At 38.6% G+C, this 19,019-nt stretch overlaps 1 protein-coding gene and 1 pseudogene across 1 annotated transcript in view; both read left to right on the top strand.

Moving 5' to 3' along the window:
- The window catches only part of LOC115217463 (calcium/calmodulin-dependent protein kinase type 1), a 254,820-nt gene that overhangs the window by 188,262 nt on the left and 47,539 nt on the right, over positions 1-19,019 (top strand). The gene's annotated exons all lie outside the window — the stretch shown is intronic.
- Positions 1,573-1,691, top strand: LOC115217730 (annotated as a pseudogene).

Below are 19,019 nucleotides of genomic sequence, written 5' to 3'. Positions count from 1 at the left end.
ACATGAAAATAAATTTTGAATGTAGTATATCTGTAAAAGCAGCAGAAAGATTGGGTATTTTACTCTCATAAGACAATTACCAGCACAGCTACAGGGCACAGAATCGTGTGAGTGGGAAGCAAGATTCTTACCACACAGCCATATATAGATATATAAACACATTGTCAAGCTTGATTGTGTGGTTTAGAAGTTCACTTCCCATCCCTGTAGTTTCAGGTTCAGTTCCACTGCAGGATACCTTAGGCATGTGTTTTATATTATTGCCCTGGGCCAGCCATAACCTTGTGAATGAATTTGGAAAGCCTCTCATATGTATGCGTATATTTATGTATGCCTGTGTGTGTGTGTATGTACATATGTATGTGTATTTTTGTTTGTGCTCCTGCTCCCACCACTGCTTGGCAGCCTGTGTTGGTTTGTTTATGTCCCGATAAGTTTTCTGTTTAGCAAAAGATAGACTATGTACCAGGTTATGTACCAGGCTTAAAAATAATAACTGGGATCAATTTTTTTTTTAGACTAAACCCTTCAAAGTGGTGCCCTAACATAGCCATAGGAAAACCAAAGGTAAAAGATAAGACAAAGGAATTAATTTGTAATTTAGTTTTGGTTTGGATTTTCTTTCTATCTTATTCACCATTTTTTGGGGGGATAATTAATTCTTATAAAACATTTCGTTGGTCTAATTGAAATACAGACAAAGCTGGGAATGAATTCTGTTTCCTTGATTTGCTTCACAGTTTTTAGGAAGAAAAAATATCTAAAAATGGAAAGGAAATTGCGAAATACAAAAATAATCCGCTTAAAAACTAATATATCATTGTCCAGTTTATTTAAATACTTGGGTTTACGTGATTATTTTGTATCATTAAACCTCGATCTGTTGTCTGGAGATTATTTTTTCTCTTTCCGATAATTTATTCTTTATCATTGGTCTTTTAATCTTGTAGATTTTTTTTTCTTTTGCTTAATAAAACAAAGGTGTAAGCATGGCACAGGTGTGGCTGTATGATAAAAAGTTTGCTTCCCAACCGCTTGGATTGGGGTTCAGTCCCACTGCATGGTTCCTTGGGCATGTGTGTTTTACCATAGCCCCAATCCTACCAAAGTGTTGTGAGTAGATTTTGTCAACGAAAAGTGAAAGGAACCTGTCGCGCGCGTGTGTGTGTGTATGTGTCTGTTTGTTCTCCATCACCTCTTGACAACTGTTGTTGGTGTGTTTATATCCCCATAACTTAGCAGGTCAGCAAATGAGACTAATAGAATAAGTACCAGGTTTGAAATGGAAAAGTACTGGGATTGATTCATTCAACTAAAATTCTTCAAGTTGGGGTGCATTCAGCTAAAATTCTTCAAGCTAGTGGAGTCCAACAAACTCCAACAGTCAGATCACTACAGAGATATATGTGTATGTGTATCTACCAGTCCCCATGTCTTTTTAATTTCATTAGCATAGAGTTCCTTTACATCAAAAATGGTAAATGATACTTAGCCAAAATATCATAGAATACACACCAGATGGAAATAAGTATTGGATATCATATGATGATCTAACAATTTTTGTAGACAGTGGCTTACGGCCATATCACATTGAAAGCACAGGTTCTTATCCAATCACTGAAGTTAAGCAACGTCGAGCCTAGTTAGTACTTAGATGGGTGACCGCTTGGGAGACCTAGGTGCTGTAAGCGTCACACATTTATAGGCACAGAAGTGGCTGTGTGGTAAGTAGCTTGTTTACGAACCACATGGTTCCGGGTTCAGTCCCACTGCATGGCACCTTGGGCAAGTGTCTTCTACTATAGCCTCAGGTCGACCAAAGCTTTGTGAGTGGATTTGGTAGACAGAAACTGAAAGAAGCCGTCATATATATGTATATATATATGTATGTGTGTGTATATATTTGTGTGTCTGTGTTTGTCCCCCCAACATCGCTTGACAACTGATGCTGGTGTGTTTATGCCCCTGTAACTTAGCGGTTCTGCAAAAGAGACTGATAGAATAAGTACTAGGCTTACAAAGAATAAGTCCTGGAGTCGATTTGCTCGACTAAAGGTGGTGCTCCATCATGGTCACAGTCAAATGACTGAAACAAGTAAAAGAGTGTCCCAGCATGGCTACAGTTCAGTGACTTAAATCAGTAGAGGAATAAAAAAGAATGTCTGTTCAAATCAAAACTATTTTTCTTTTCAAGAAACATTTTATCTACTGCAAGAAAAACCTATTAATCTTTTTACTGAACATTTCTTTATTATTTTCCTTTATTTCACATTAGAAATAAACAAAGTCACTAAAGGGAGCAGTGAATTATCGTTCTTAATAAACGATAAGGATGATCTGTCAAATTCTGGCTGGTAAGAAGCTTACTTCCCAACCACATGATTCCAGGTTCAGTTCCACTACATGGTACCTTGGGCAAGTGTCTTCTACTATAGCCTTAGGCCAACCAAAGCCTTGTGAGTGGATTTGGTAGATGGAAACTGAAAGAAGCCTGTCGTATATATACATATATATATATTTGTGTGTTTGTGTCTGTGTTTGTCCCTACACCGTCACTTGACAACCAATCTTGGTGTGTTTATGTCCTTGTGACTTAGCGGTTTGGCAAAAGAGACTAATAGAATAAGTACCAGGCTTACAAAGAATAAATCCAGGGGTCGATTTCTTCAACTAAAAGGCAATCCACCAGCATGGCCACAGTCAAAATGACTGAAACAAGTAAAAGAGTATTATGTTAAACTGTCATATGTCCAAATTTGGCTAAATGCGTTCTTTTCAATATTAATTTTGCTTGGAATAGCCGATTCTTTTGGTCAAGCCATCACATTTTCAGATGTCACAGCTTCTTCAGATGTCAAGATATGAAAATTGTCAAAGTGTAGTACAATTCGAAATCGAATTGAACCAGCCAGGACCCCTGGACTGGTGGTACGTAAAAAGCACTATCCGACTCGTGGCCGATGCCAGCGCCGCCTCCACTGGCTTCCGTGCCGGTGGCACGTAAAATGCACCAATCCGACCGTGGCCGTTGCCAGCCTCGCCTGGCACCTGTGCAGGTGGCACGTAAAAAGCACCCACTACACTCACGGAGTGGTTGGCGTTAGGAAGGGCATCCAGCTGTAGAAACATTGCCAGATAAGACCGGAGCCTGGTGCAGCCTTCTGGCTTCCCAGATCCCCGGTCGAACCGTCCAACCCATGCTAGCATGGAGAACGGACGTTAAACAATGATGATGATGATGATGTAGTACAATGGTTTAGCATTTTCCCAAAATGTAGTAAGTCTTACATAACAACAGTTTTGCAATAATATTTTTGACTGAAAATATCATACATGCATGGAGTTTACAATTTTATGCACCCAGCAAAGTATTTATTTGTTAAGCTGAAACTGTTGCTAATGGAAAAAGAACTGGAATGGTGAAACTGTTTTTATTCGTTTTCTGAAAAAGCGACGTTTTGGACTTATGACACCACTTTTGCATAATAACAGCGATATTTATGCATATCTATCTATCTATACACACACATATATATATATCTGACTGTTTGTCTATATATCTACCTCTCTCTATCTATCTCTTTGCATATCTATCTGTTTCTCTATCTGTCTGCCTCTCTTTTTCTTTCTCTGTATATATCTTTTTTCTTTTTTTTTTTACTTGTTTCAGTCATTTGACTGCGGCCATGCTGGAGCACTGCCTTTAATCGAGCAAATCGACCCCGGGATTTATTCTTTGTAAGCCCAGTACTTATTCTATCGGTCTCTTTTGCCGAACCGCTAAGTCACGGGGACGTAAACACACCAGCATCGGTTGTCAAGCAATGCTAGGGGACAAACACAGACACACAAACACATACACACACACATACATATATATATATATACATATATACGACAGGCTTCTTTCAGTTTCCGTCTACCAAATCCACTCACAAGGCATTGGTCGGCCCGGGGCTATAGCAGAAGACACTTGCCCAAGATGCCACGCAGTGGGACTGAACCCGGAACCATGTGTTTGGTTAGCAAGCTACTTACCACACAGCCACTCCTGCGCCTATATATATATATATATATATATAGGGAAAGTTTACGAAAAAAACAAAAGACGAAGACAGGTGGTCTTAAAAACAAACAGATGTATTAGTATAACGCTCAGGAATAGAAAACAACTTTTACGTTTCGAGCCTACGCTCTTCTACAGAAAGGTACACAGAAAATGTATGTATATATAGGAAAATACATTGTTGAAAATGCATCTAAATTTCAAAATCTTGTAAATATTTAAAATACATTTATTTACATATATACCAAACTAGTTTCAACAATATTTTTTGTTTATCGATAGGCACAGGAGTGGCTGTGTGGTAAGTAGCTTGTTTACCAACCACACGGTTCCAGGTTCAGTCCAATAGAATAAGTACTGGGCTTACAAAAAAAAAAAAAGAAGAAGTCCCGGGGTCGATTTCCTCGACTAAAGGCGGTGCTCCAGCATGGCCGCAGTCAAGTGACTGAAACAAGTAAAAAAAAAGAGAGTAAAAGTTTAAAGTTATGAATTAGAAAAACATTTTTAAAAGTTTCAATGTTGACAAAATGTTTCAATGTTGACAAACTAAAATGTTTCAATGCTGATAAATTGACATGTTCAAAACAGATAAATTTAACATTGTGAATTAGGAGGACAAGTGTAAGTTTAAGTGTTCAATGCAGTCAGTACTAATAAAACTGTATATCAATTTGTTTGAATGTACAAAGTTCATTAATTTTTGTGGTGGTCGACAAGTCATACTGAAAAATACAAGGGAGAAATGAAAATAGTGAAGAAAAGGAATTTGGTTTACAGTTTCTCTGATTCTCTTCTAGTAGACGCTTTTGCTTGTAGTGGTATGTTTTGGGATCAGATGTATTTATAATATTTTATAATTATAATTATAATTATAATTTATAATTTTTTCAGTGGTCAAGCTTGTCGTTCTGCTTGGCTGGTTTCCCTGTGGAGACAGTCATAAGTTGTTCCTGTTGACTGGTTCTCTTAAAGGGTCATTTTGTTGTAGTTGTTGAAGTTCGGTTATGATTAGTCTGGAGTTAGGTGAATTTTTACAAAAACCAGTTGCTGACGTCACCTAACTCCAGTCTGGCCAAGGCTATAGTTGAAGGCCCATGGTGCCACACAGTGGGACTGAACCTGGAACCATGAAGTTTGATTTCAAAGTTAAAAGGTTCAGGAAGTCTTGAAATCAATTATGTCCTTTTATCCTTTATCTTTTACTTGGTACTCTTATTCTATCGGTTCTTTTGCTGCACTGCTAAGTTATAGGGACATAAACAAACTAACTCTGGCTGTCAAGCAGTGCGGGGGGTGGGGGACAAAAACACACACATGTATATATGACAGGCTTCTTTCAGCTTCCGCCTACCAAATCCACTCACAAGGCTTTAGTCTGGCCAAGGCTATAGTTGAAGGCCCATGGTGCCACACAGTAGGACTGAACCTGGAACCATTTTGTCGGGGAAGCAAGCTTCTTACCACACAGCCATGCCCGTGCCTATCTCAGTGATTCACTGCCGGAATATCTGTGGTCAGAGGTTTTGCTGGACTAGGGTCAACTCGGGGGGGGGGGGGGACTAAACAACAAATATAACAAAAACAACAACAACAACAAAAACCCAGTCATGTCTTTCATTAAGAATGCCATATAGATTAATTGGCTCTCCACCGTCTTCTCTACCACCACCACCCATCACTAATGAACAGTATTTAGTTAATGAGTAATGAATAGATGGATGTTATTCAATCATCGTTACCAAGCACGCATCCCCATTGTGTGTCACTCATCATACTGACGCAACAGTTTACTCCATCAGCATATCATATATTATTACTTCCAGCATCATCAATCTAGTTCCAGCAGGGGGTGGGGTAGGGGATGGCAGCCATCTTTTTTTATCATTTGTTTATTGTTGTTTGTTTTTTTTTTATCTTACCATCATTTTTTTTAAAGGAGCTTTTTTAGATGTATATATGTTTTTCTTTTTAAATCTATTTTTCCATTTGGTATTTCTCTCTCTCTCTCTCTCTCTCTCTCTTTCTCTCTCTCTGTTCCTCTTTTCCCTCTTTGTCTCTCTCTCTCTCTCTCTTTCTCATTGTCTCTGTCTCTGTCTCTTTCTCTCTCTCTCTCTCCTCTCTCCTTGTCTCTCTCTCCCCCTCTCTCTCTCCCCTATTGCATCACCCTCTGGATACTCCCCTGCTTGGCTCCTCTGTTCTTCTTTCCCTCTTTGTCTCTCTCTTTCTCTTTCTCTCTCTCTCTCTCTCTCTCTGTCACTCTCTCCTTCTCTCTTTGTCTATCTCTCCTTCTTTGTATCTCTCTCCCTCACTTTGTCTCTCTTTCTCTCTTTCTCTCTGTCTCTCTAGTACATCTCACTGTATACTCTCTGTCTCTGTCTCTCCCCTCTTTCTTTACCACACTCTCTATACACATTCTTTCTCTCTCCCCCACCACACCACACCCTCTATATACTCCCCTCCCTCTCTGTTCGCCACCCCCACCCACCCACCATATCACACTTTAAATATAAAATGACAGACACAATACTGCAGTATTTAGTTACATATGGTTCTCAATATCTCTCAAACAACCACAACCCTAACCCTAACCCTAACCCTGCCAACCACCACCGAAACCCCACCCTACTCTATGGATCTCCCTCACCCAATATCAACTTGATCAGATAAAACCTATTATCTACCTCCTCATTAAGATGAAAGACATGGCTGCTTGTTGTCATTGCTGTGGTGGCGATGGTGGTGGTGGTGGCAGTGGCGATGGTGGTGGTGGCAGTGGCGATGGTGGTGGTGGCGGTGGTGGTGGCAGTGGTGGTGGTGGTGGTAGCATCATTGTAGTGATGATATGGTTGTTCTTTTTGTTGTTGTTGTTGTTGTGAGGGTGTGGTTTTTTTTTTGTTCTTGTGATGGTTGCAGTGGTGGTTTTGTTTTGGATGTTGTGGTGGTGTCCTTGTTTACGTGATGGTAGTGGTAGTGGTGGTGGTTGTGGTGGTGTGGTGGTGGTGGTGGTGGTGGTGGTGGTGGTGGTGGTGGTGGTGGTGGTATGATTGTTGTGGAACGGTGGTTGTTATGGTTGTTGTTGTTGTTGTTGTGGCTGTTGCCATTATTGTGAATACTGTAGTTGTCCAGCGCTGGATACCCTGTAAAAGGTCCCGAGCCGGTTCTCAAACTAGAAACCTGGCCCTCATGCTTGCCGCAGAGTACACTGTACTTGTTAAAAAAAAAAAAAAAAAAAAACTAAGGTCTAAGTGATGATGTTAAACCTGTTTATCAATTAACCCTTAGCACTTAGATTATTCTGTCAAATGTAATGCTTATTTATTCACATTAATCATGCATTATCTTGTAGCTTTGGAGGTGGCTCATTGTTTAGAGCATCGGGCTTACAATCATGAGGTAGTGAGTTCGATTTCCAGACCGGGGAATCTATAATTCAACGAGTGGTCAAACTAAGAAATTATTTATGACCACTACCATCTCATCAAAGCCAAAATCCTGTTCTCAGCTCTATAGTATCTTATCTCTTTATCTCTTATTCTACTGTTTTTATTTCTTTTTATTTCTTTTTCTTTTGTTATTTTATTCCAATTTTGCTAAATTTTATTGTCTTTTACTTCTATTACTTTTATTTCGTACTTTATTTTTTAACTTTTATTTTTTCTTTCTATCTTATACATACTAATTAAATATAAACTCAATCCAATCTATTTAACATTCACTCTATGCTGAATAGTGGTACAGTATGGGCAGATTTTTGAAATCCAACGAACCTTTATACAAATATAAGGAGATACTATAAACCTATTATAATGGGTAATACTACAGGTACTTTTTATTTTGTGATATAATCTTTGGACTAACAATGTTTGTGGCTGAAGAGAGCTTTAAACCATCTTTTATCATAAGAGATATACTGATGTAATAACAGATTGTTTATAAAGCTTGAAACATGTGTACCATGATATCCTTTGTGTTCTGTTTTTAATTTATGTTTGATATATATATATATATATATATAAAAATACAAAATGGGACAAGAACGCAAAACATTCAGAAGATGATACAAAAAACACGGACGGGTCATTTGAAGCCTTCAATCTTCAGTCAAGAACCGGATCATCCTCGCAATTTCAGCTGATTAATCTTGAGATTGCTCCAATCTGGCCAGTCCCAAGGAAAAACTAAGCTAAGCGCATTAGATTCCATGGAAAAAAGTTTCGAATGTATATGAAACAAGGACGGAAAAACGGACAATGTTACACGAATATGAATACAAAAATAAGACGAAAAAACAATAATAATAATAATAATAATAAAACAGGCCATCACAACAGGCGTCTTTCGACTTAGATGAATTGAACTCAGCTGGTGTGTTAGGATTGTGCCTTGGGGCAGAGAAAAAAATGTTGATGTTACCAATATATATATATATATATATGACATGCATAAGATCTGGTCATCAAATCTAAGTAGAGACTTCAAACTTGAAATCTTCAAAGCCACAGTCGAACCAATTCTACTATATGGCTCAGAAACCTGGACGTTATCAAAGAAGCTTGAGAGGCAGTTGGATGGAACCTACACTCGCCTCCTTATGAGAGCTCAAAATCTCTCGTGGAAGCGCCATCCAACCAAAATGCAAATATATGGGAAACTACCACCTGTGTCATCTCTTGTGAAAGGTAAGAGAGTCCAGTTTGCTGGACATTGTGGTAGAGCTGAAAAAGAGGTAATTTCTACTCTTCTCCTCTGGAAGCCATCTACTCGCGATACCAGAGGGCGCCACACTCTCCTACCCTGATGTAATCTCCAGGGATACAGGCATCCGCAACAGGACCTCCGTAATGCCATGATGGACCGTGAAGTCTGGCGTAGCATGGTAAATTCCATTGTCTCGACCACGGTCAAACAATGATGATGATGATGATATATATATATATATATATATATATATATATATATATATCTATATATTATATATAATATATATATATATATATATAAATATATTGAGTAGGTGGACAAATGAAAGAAAAGGGTACTCAGCTCATTTTGTAGGAGTTATATATATTGTTTAAAGCAGTTTGATTCGGTTTCCATCCTACATCAAGTTTCACAAAACCCTTACAGAGTTCATGTCCTTCTACAACGGGCTTATTTCAGAAAAGTTGACTTTTTCTATCGAAAAGGGTCTTTCAGCCTGACATCTACATGTTAGTATTTATAGCCTTATGTGCTTCAAGATCCACTGTTCCAAAAAAGAATTATTTCATGTTCCTTTAAAAATTTATAAATTTGTTCTATGATGTTAGCAACAAACAATATATCATATTGAAGATGCTAGGCTGTAATCTGAGGTAGATTTTATCTGCTATTTCAAGCAGATGGGGGTGACTCCCATAGAGGTCCCTGTCATTCACTTGCAGGGTCTTTTATATCTAGTCATCGTACTGGTAGAAACGCTAACAGACTAATAGTACGATAATAGGTTTTTATTATTTGATCTACTCAACTCTGGTCTGGTTCTCTAATAGAATCAGTAAGCTGCTGCTGCTGCTGCTGTTGCTGTTGTTGTTGTAAATTGAAAGAGAATATAATAATTTCAGTTTTATAATACAAAATGTGAACTAAAGAGAGAGCTGGAGAGAGGGATAGGGGAGAGAGAGAAGGCTGCAGAGAGGGAGAGAGGGCGAGAGAGAGAAAGCAGCTGAGAGGGAAAGAGAGAGAGAGACAAAGATGCAAGCAGAGGGAATGGTAGAGAGAGAGAAAGAGAGAGAGAGAGAAAGGGAGAGAGAGAGAAAGAGAGAGAGAGAGAGAAAGAGAGAGAGACAAAGATGCAGGTAAAGAGGAAGAGAGAGCAAGGAGAGCAATAAACTTATTAATCTATCCAGAGTAATATTGTTCTAAATTTGTATGTCTTCAAAAGGGACCATTGAAATGTTTTCAGTGCATCATTGACCAAGATGAGAAAAGCAACAGAACATTCATTAATCCATTGATCTCTCTTAATCTCCCTCTTTGTCTCTATTTCTCCCCCCCCGCTCTCTCTTTGTCTCAATTTCTCCCCTTCTCTCTCCCTCATTCTATCTATCTCCCTCTTTCTCTCTCTCTCTCTCTCTCTCCCTCATTCTATCTATCTTTTCTTTCTCTCTCCCAGCTATGCTTCTGTTAAGCTATGGCTCGGCTTTTGGCTTGGTTTGGTTTTGGTTTGGTTTTGGTTTTGGTTTGGTTGTTTGGTTTGGTTTGGTTTGGTTTGGTTTGGCTTGGCTTGGCTTGGCTTATCTTTGAACTAATGGAAAGCAGACACTGCAGATTCTTTGTCAAAGAACATCTGTTCATTTTAATTTTAATACTGCAAAGAGTGAACACACTCAACAACATGAAATAACAAAAGTCTTGCAGTAATTCTTTGAATGAAGAAGAACCGTCTTTCATGAAAAACTTCCAATGCTATATGAAGAATCAGTTCAGCCATAAACTGCCTCGTTTTTGCTGCTGTTGTTGTTGTTGTTGTTGTTGTTGTGCTGCTAGTGTTTGACTGTTTCTCTATATGTAAGAATATAGAATCATTATGGTAAGCTGTATTTTAAAGCAGCAGCTGATGTCTTCAATGAATTAATTGTTTAATAAATGGTATGACCTTTATTACTGCGGGGGAGGAGGGGAGGGCAGATTCTCTTTTGAAAAGTGAGGGACAGTGGAAGCAGCAGCAGCAGTGATGGTGGAAGTGGTAGTGGAGGCGGTGGTGGTGGTGGTGGTGGTGGTGGTGGAGTTGCTGGTGGTGGTGGAGTTGCTGGTGGTGGTGGGGTAGCAGTAGTGGGGGTTGAAGTAGTAGCAGCAGTGCTGGTGACAACAGCAGCAGCAATGGTAGTGGTAGGAGTGGTGGTGGTGGTGGTGGTGGTTGGTGGTGGTGAGACAGTTTGTTTCATAGCACAGAGAGTCAACAGGGTAATGCCGTTAGTAGGAGAGGCATGGAAGGTGAAGTAGGGGGAGAGTAAAGTGTAGTGTTGGAAAGAAACAGAGGATGCTAAGCTAAGAGAAGTTAGTACCAGGATGAGTTGAGGCACTTTGTGAACACGATAGGAGGAATGAAGGGAGGAATGACAGGAGGAATGAACAGCTAGAAGAAAGGGACAATTGAGAAATTGGCAATTAGTGATGGAAATTCATTTACTGTCTCCGGAGTGTTTTACCGATGCCACTAGTAACAACCATTGCTAATTGCCAGTTTCTCAATTGTCACTTTCTTCCAGGAATCAAAAGGGGCCCGTAGGCAAAAAATGGTTGGGAACCACTAGTTTAAATGAACCTGTTTCCTGAACCAGATGGTGCATTGTATCCTTGGGCAGGGTACTCCACTTCATGTTGCTCCAGTCCACTCTGCTGAAAATAACTACCTCAGAATATAAAGCAATCTAACTAAACATTCCAAGTCATTTTAACCCAACTCTCATTTCCGACAATCTTCCACCACCACATACAAGGGTGTGGTGAAAAGTTCCTGGCTTTAAGGGTCTCACAAAAGACCTGGTTGGAGGACCAACCTTCTGAGTTCTTCTACAGGGCCTAGAAAAACTGAAGGACTGCTGCAATACATGTGTGAATCTGAGAGGGGAATATGCTGAATAAAGTCATAATTAGCTGATGCTCCTGTATTTTCTTTTCCCAAAGCCAGGAGCCTTTCAGCACCCCTTTGTGCATATGTGTGTGTGTGTGTGTGTGTGTGTGTAAAAAGGTTGAATTAGATTCATCCTTTAATTTGGGGGGTTTCCAAAAAAAGATTTCTAATATTGAAACCGTTCAGTGACGTGCAACCAAGAGAATACCCTCCATCAGGCATTTGCCTAATTCTGAACGCCTTACTTCCCTGGGCATGGATACATTGAAACTCCGACGTCTGGCAGCTGACTTGGCAGACACCCATAAAATTATTAACCATCTTACTAACAATAACTCTGAGCACCTTTTCAAACTCCACCTGTCTAACACCCGTTAGACAGATTGGCGCCTGGTGCAGACCTCCCAGCTTGCCTGTCCTCAGTCAAACCATGCAACCTATGCCAGCATGGAAAGTGGACATTAAACAATGATGATGATGATATATATATATATATATATATATATATATATATATGTTTCATCTGTCTTTACGTTCTGAGTTCAAATTCTGCCATAGTCAACTTTGCCTTTCATCCTTTCAGGGTCCATAAATTAAGTACCAGTTGTGTGCTGCGGTCGATCTAATTAATTGGCCTCCTCCCCAAAAATTTTGAGACTTGTGCCTAAAATAGAAAAGGATATATATATAGGGGTGTGTGTCTGTGTTTGTGTTTGTCCTTCATTACTGCTTGACAACCTGTGTTGGTGGGCTTACATCCCTGCAACTTAACAGTTCAACAATAGGGTAAGCACCAGGCTTTAAAAAAAAAATAAGTACTGGGTTTGATTCATTCGACTAAAAATTCTGCAAGGTTGTGCCCCAGCATGGCCACAGTCAAATAACTGAAACAAGAAAGAAGATGAAAGATATATTATTAAATTTGATTTTCTTTTATTCTTTTATTTGTTTCAGTCATTTGACTGTGGCCATGCTGGAGCACTGCCTTTAGTCGAGGCAAATCGACCCCAGGACTTATTCTTTGTAAGCCTAGTACTTATTCTATCGGTCTCTTTTGCTGAACTGCTAAGTGACGGGAACGTAAACACACAAGCATCGGTTGTCAAGCGATGTTTGGGGGACAAACATAGACACACAAATATATACATACACACACAAACACACACATATATATATACATGTATATATACATATATATATATATATATATATTATATATATATATATATATATGTTTCATCTGTCTTTACGTTCTGAGTTCAAATTCTGCCATAGTCAACTTTGCCTTTCATCCTTTCAGGGTCCATAAATTAAGTACCAGTTGTGTGCTGCGGTCGATCTAATAATTGGCCTCCTCCCCAAAAATTTTGAGACTTGTGCCTAAAATAGAAAAGGATATATATATAGGGGTGTGTGTCTGTGTTTGTGTTTGTCCTTCATTACTGCTTGACAACCTGTGTTGGTGGGCTTACATCCCTGCAACTTAACAGTTCAACAATAGGGTAAGCACCAGGCTTTAAAAAAAAAATAAGTACTGGGTTTGATTCATTCGACTAAAAATTCTGCAAGGTTGTGCCCCAGCATGGCCACAGTCAAATAACTGAAACAAGAAAGAAGATGAAAGATATATTATTAAATTTGATTTTCTTTTATTCTTTTATTTGTTTCAGTCATTTGACTGTGGCCATGCTGGAGCACTGCCTTTAGTCGAGCAAATCGACCCCAGGACTTATTCTTTGTAAGCCTAGTACTTATTCTATCGGTCTCTTTTGCTGAACTGCTAAGTGACGGGAACGTAAACACACAAGCATCGGTTGTCAAGCGATGTTTGGGGGACAAACATAGACACACAAATATATACATACACACACAAACACACACATATATATATACATGTATATATACATATATATATATATAATATATATATATATATATATATATATATATATATATGTATATATATTGTTTTTCTCTCCTTGTTTTTCTGTGTCCCTTTCTGTAGAAGAGCGTAGGCTCGAAACGTAAAAGACTTTTTTATTCCTGAGCGTTATACTAATACATCTGTTTGTTTTGTACACCACCTGTCTTCGTCTTTTGTTTTTTCGTAAACTCTCCCGACCAAAGCCTTGTGAGTGGATTTGGTAGATGGAAACTGAAAGAAGCCCGTCGTATATATGCATATATATATATGTATATATAATATACATATATACATATATATATGCATATATACGACGGGCTTCTTTCAGTTTCCATCTACCAAATCCACTCACAAGGCTTTGGTCGGCTAGAGGCTATAGTAGAAGACACTTGCCCAAGGTGCCACACAGTGGGACTGAACCCGGAACCATGTGGTTGGTAAGCAAGCTACTTATCACACAGCCATTCCTGCACCTTCTAAATTATATCATTCCAACCATGAAACAATATGATGATGTATGTTCAAAAGCTGTTTGGATGTGTTAGGGAGGATAACTTGAGGTCTTGAAATGAAACTTGTCTTTTTTCCCCTTACATTTTATTCATTTATCACTGATACATTAAATATAGTGTTTTGGGGGAAACAAACACCCATGATAAATGGTAATAGGTGTTTATAATAAAGCGTGCTGGACACTATAATTCAAACTAGTATCTACTAACTATATCTCTCTCTATATAAACGGCAGTTTGTCTGTGCGTGTTTCTGTGTGTCTGTTTGCTTGTACCCTCACTCTGACCACGGCTTTCAACCGATTCTGATGAAACTTGACACACACATAGCCCAATGTCATAATTCAAAACTAACGCAGCGAAAATTTTGAAAAGTTCCCCCAGTTCTGAAAAAAATCGATAAATTCGACATGGGGTCGAGAATCAAAAAAAATAAACCACAGACTGTCTAGGGGACGCAACTCAACCTTTTTTTACTCTCAAAAAAAATTTACCATCATTTTTTTTCTATTTTTTTGCTATTTTTTGGCTATAACTCTCTAAAAATGCTTTATAGTTATTTCCCTTACAAACCTGAGCAACGCCGGGCGATACTGCTAGTAGTAACTATTTTAGTCATTACACCCACCTAGAATGCAGATTACATACAGCAAGAACAATAGTGATTTTTAACTTTGGTTTTTGGCCATAAATTTTGTTCTTTTTTTAGCCACAGGTCAGTCATGATTGACCAGATCAATAAACAAAGACATTCTAGCTAAGTTTATAATTCATCCAACCATTTATTCTTTTATTTTTTTTTCAGTCATTTTTACTGTGACCATGCTGGAGTATTGTCTTTAGCTGAGCCAGATGACCCCGGGACTTATTCTTTGTGAGCCTAGTACATATTCTATTGGTGTTATTTGCCAAACTGCTAATTACAGGGATGTAAACACACCAGCATCGATTGTCAAGCGATGTTGGGGGGACAAACACAGACACACAAGCATACACACACACACACACACCACACACACACACACACACACACACACACACACACACATATATATATATATATATATATATATAATTATTATTATTTGAGGGAATAAAATCCAAACTTACAAGGAAAAAGAATTCAATTTAGAAATACTAAATCAAATTCCACACAATATAATATAAAATATTAGAAAAAAAACACCTCTCTGTGTTTAGCCCCTTGTGGGTAGTAAAGAAATAGGTATCCATAGCTCTGAGTCATGCTCAGCTACTTTAGCGTTAATTAATAGGAGGCTGTTCCATCGATTGGATCAAATGAAACACTCATCATCATAACCAAACTGACGGAGTACCAAAATGTATTTCAGAGTACATTATCCAATTTGATCCTCCTTGTTATACAGCCACGATTTAATAGTCCAATGGTCAAATCTGCTCCAACTGTAACCATCCCAACTTTTTTTTCACACATCTGTTGGTCAGATATATTGACTTAGGATATGGTGAGGATAACAACAGATGTACCTAAAACCGAAACCTCACCAGATATGTTTAGAATACTGCTTAATCTGTTTTCCATTAAAACAGATTATAGCTCTCCTTGGTTGGATAAGTTAGTGGTAGAAGGCATAGCGTTAAAAGTTTTTGTCTGTAGAAATCTGGTCGAAAGCTATGCTGGTTGTAGATAATGAATATAGAGCAGCTTATGGTCTATATTAATAACACATTCAGACACAGAGAGATATTTTGGAGAATATATAATTTAATCAATATCTTTATTTAGATATTGGAACACGGAACTGCATTGGAAATTTTACAAATTCCATTGATTGGCTAACAAAATTTTCAAGAAATTTAATAACAATGACAATAATAATAATAATAATAATGATGATGATGGTGATGATAGAAAATTGTATTAATAATAAAGACGGTGATTATTTTTATTGGCCATAAGGGTCCAAAACCTTGGGGATAGTACAAAGATGAAAACAACTAACAAGAGACAGTGGGAAAATTTACTTCAAGTGAGATCAATAATAGCAATAATGAAGCATTAATAAATGTTGTGAGTTCAAATCCCATTGAAGCCAAATTTGCCTTTCATCCTTTAAGGATCACTAAAAATAAAATATCAAGTAGTGGTGTCGATGTAATTGACTAACCCCCACTTCCCTTAAAATTATTAGTTTTGGACCAAAATTTGGAACCATCACATTGCTATGGTAGTGGATTAGCAGAAGTGTTATAGCATCCAAAAAATTTTTTAAAAGACAATGCTTTAACAGTTTTTCTTCCAGCTCTTTATGTTCTGAGATCAAATCCAACATAGTTTAACCTTGTCTTTCATCCCCACTGGATCACTAAAATAAAATATCATTCAAGTACCAGGGTAAACTTAATCAACAAACTCCTACCCCTAAAGTTGCTGGCATGGTACCTAAATTTGAAACTATTATCATTATTATTTAACCCTTTAGTGTTTAGATTATTCTATCAAACATAATGCCTATTGATTCCCATTGATTTGAATTAATCATGCATTATCTCATATCTTCAAGATCTTGATGGTGTAATTACTTCATGTAGAATAACATTGTAGGGTAGGTGTGAGAGGCTGGATCTGGTCAGTTTGAACATAAAACAGATTAGCTATTTTGGCCGGATATGGCCGGTTTAAATACTAAAGGGTTAAGGTGGCAAGCTGGCAGAATCGTTAGCACGCTAGACAAAATGCTTAGCGGTATTTCACCCATTGCTACATTCTGAGTTCAAATTCTGCCAAGGTCAATTTTGCCTTTCATCCTTTCAGGTTTGATTAAATAGGGTACCAGTTATACAATGTGGTTGATGTAATTGACTTAATCCTTTCCCCAAATTTGAGGCCTTGTGCTTCCAGTAGAAAGGATCATTATCATTATTGCTTGCCGTTGGTAGTCTGGTCAGATAGGCACAAATGTGTGCAATCCTGAGCAGGTATATCCATGACAACCTCCACCTTATGCGATACATCATAGAGAGGGCTGGGACTAAAGCTGGCTTCGATGGGCCTTGATCAATTTATATCAGTCAAAAGCTTTCAATAGTATAGACCATCGCTACTTGGAAGCTGTCCTCAAAGCAGCCAGTTTTGGACCCATTTTCAGAGGCTGGATTGCTGCCATGCACAGTGGCACCTGCTCAGTGGTCAAAGTAAATGGCCACTTATCAGAACCTATTTCTTTATTACCCACAAGGGGCTAATCCCAGAGGGGACAAACAAGGACAGACATAGGTATTAAGTCGATTACATCGACCCCAGTGCGTAACTGGTACTTAACTTATCGACCCCAAAAGGATGAAAGGCAAAGTCGACCTCGGCGGTATTTGAACTCATAACGTAACGCAGACGAAATACCTCTAAGCATTTCGCCCAGCGTGTTAACGTTTCTGCCAGCTAGCCACCTTATGGCCACTTATCAGAACCGTTTAGTATCACATGTTCGGTCCGTCAGGGCTGCCTGCTGTCACCTATTCTGCAGAAGTTGGGAACAGTTAAGAAGTCTCCCCATGCAAATCATCAACTTTCTCGTCCTTCTATCCAGTGTTGATATTTTCTCCTTAGTCTATTTGAAGATGGATGTATTATATCTGACCACCGCAACTGCCCAGATATTCATTGCGGTAATCAGTGGATGACATTCTACACAGAGAGATGAAAGTCAAGGTCATCAAGGTGTATCAAAAAGAGAGTGAAGACAGTGGAGAAATGTCCAACCCATACCAGCATGAAACATGGATGCTAAGTGCTGCTGTTACTGCCACTTCTGCTGTTGTTACTGATGATGATGGTGGTGGTGGTGGTGGTGACGACGATGACGACGATGCTGATGATGATGGTGATGATGGTGATGATGATGATGGTGGTGATGATGATAATGATGGTGGTGGTGGTGGTGATGATGATGGTGGTGATGATGATGGTGGGGGGGGTGATGATGGTGGTGGTGATGATGATGATGGTGGTGGTGGTGATGATGATAATGGTGGTGGTGGTGATGATGATAATGGTGGTGGTGGTGATGATGATAATGGTGGTGGTGGTGATGATGGTGGTGGTGGTGATGATGATGATAGTGGTGGTGGTGGTGATGGTGGTGGTGGTGATGGTGATGATGATGTGGTGGTGATGATGATGGTGGTGGTGGTGATGATGATAATGGTGGTGGTGGTGATGATGGTGGTGGTGGTGATGATGATGGTGGTGGTGGTGGTGATGGTGGTGGTGGTGATGGTGATGATGATGAAGAAGAAGATGGTGGTGGTGGTAGTGGTGATGGTGATGATGATGATGATGATGATGTATTTATCTGGTAGTGACAAGAGCTGTTTTATTTTTCATGTCAACGTAAGATTTTGTTTGGGTTTCTTTTTTTTTTTTTCTCTATCTCTCCACATATAGAGAGATCAGACTGTTATAAAGTCAACTGAAGGGATTACCAGAACAGGTGGATTGATTAAAGAGAACGACAGAGAGAGAGAGAGAAAGCAGGAGGAGAGAGAGAGAGGGAGGAATAGAGAATGAGAGAATTAAAGCTAGAGAATCAGAAGAGATTTTTATCAAAATTCCACCGTAACAAATACATTTGTTCCAGAACATTCCCCTTCTCAATTATTTTCACATTACTGCTGTACATAATAAATGCAGTACTTTGATTTCTCCTTTTTCCTTTTATTTTTCTGCTTAACTTTTCTATTGCTGTTGTTGCTTCTAAACTTTTGTTTGTTTTGTTCTTACACGAAATTATTTGGGGAATTCATTTTTTTTTTAAGTATATTTATTTTTAATATTTATGATGTAATATGGTAACAGGATCAAAATTAGAATTGTTTCTTTTTTCCTTTTTATAATACAAGGTGTCCTTTCCCATCATGCAT

Source organism: Octopus sinensis, linkage group LG11, assembly GCF_006345805.1.
Source record: "Octopus sinensis linkage group LG11, ASM634580v1, whole genome shotgun sequence".
NCBI classification, from domain to species: Eukaryota; Metazoa; Mollusca; class Cephalopoda; order Octopoda; family Octopodidae; genus Octopus; species Octopus sinensis.
Note: the sequence above shows the minus strand (reverse complement) of the source record. Positions and strands in the feature narration are given on the sequence as shown.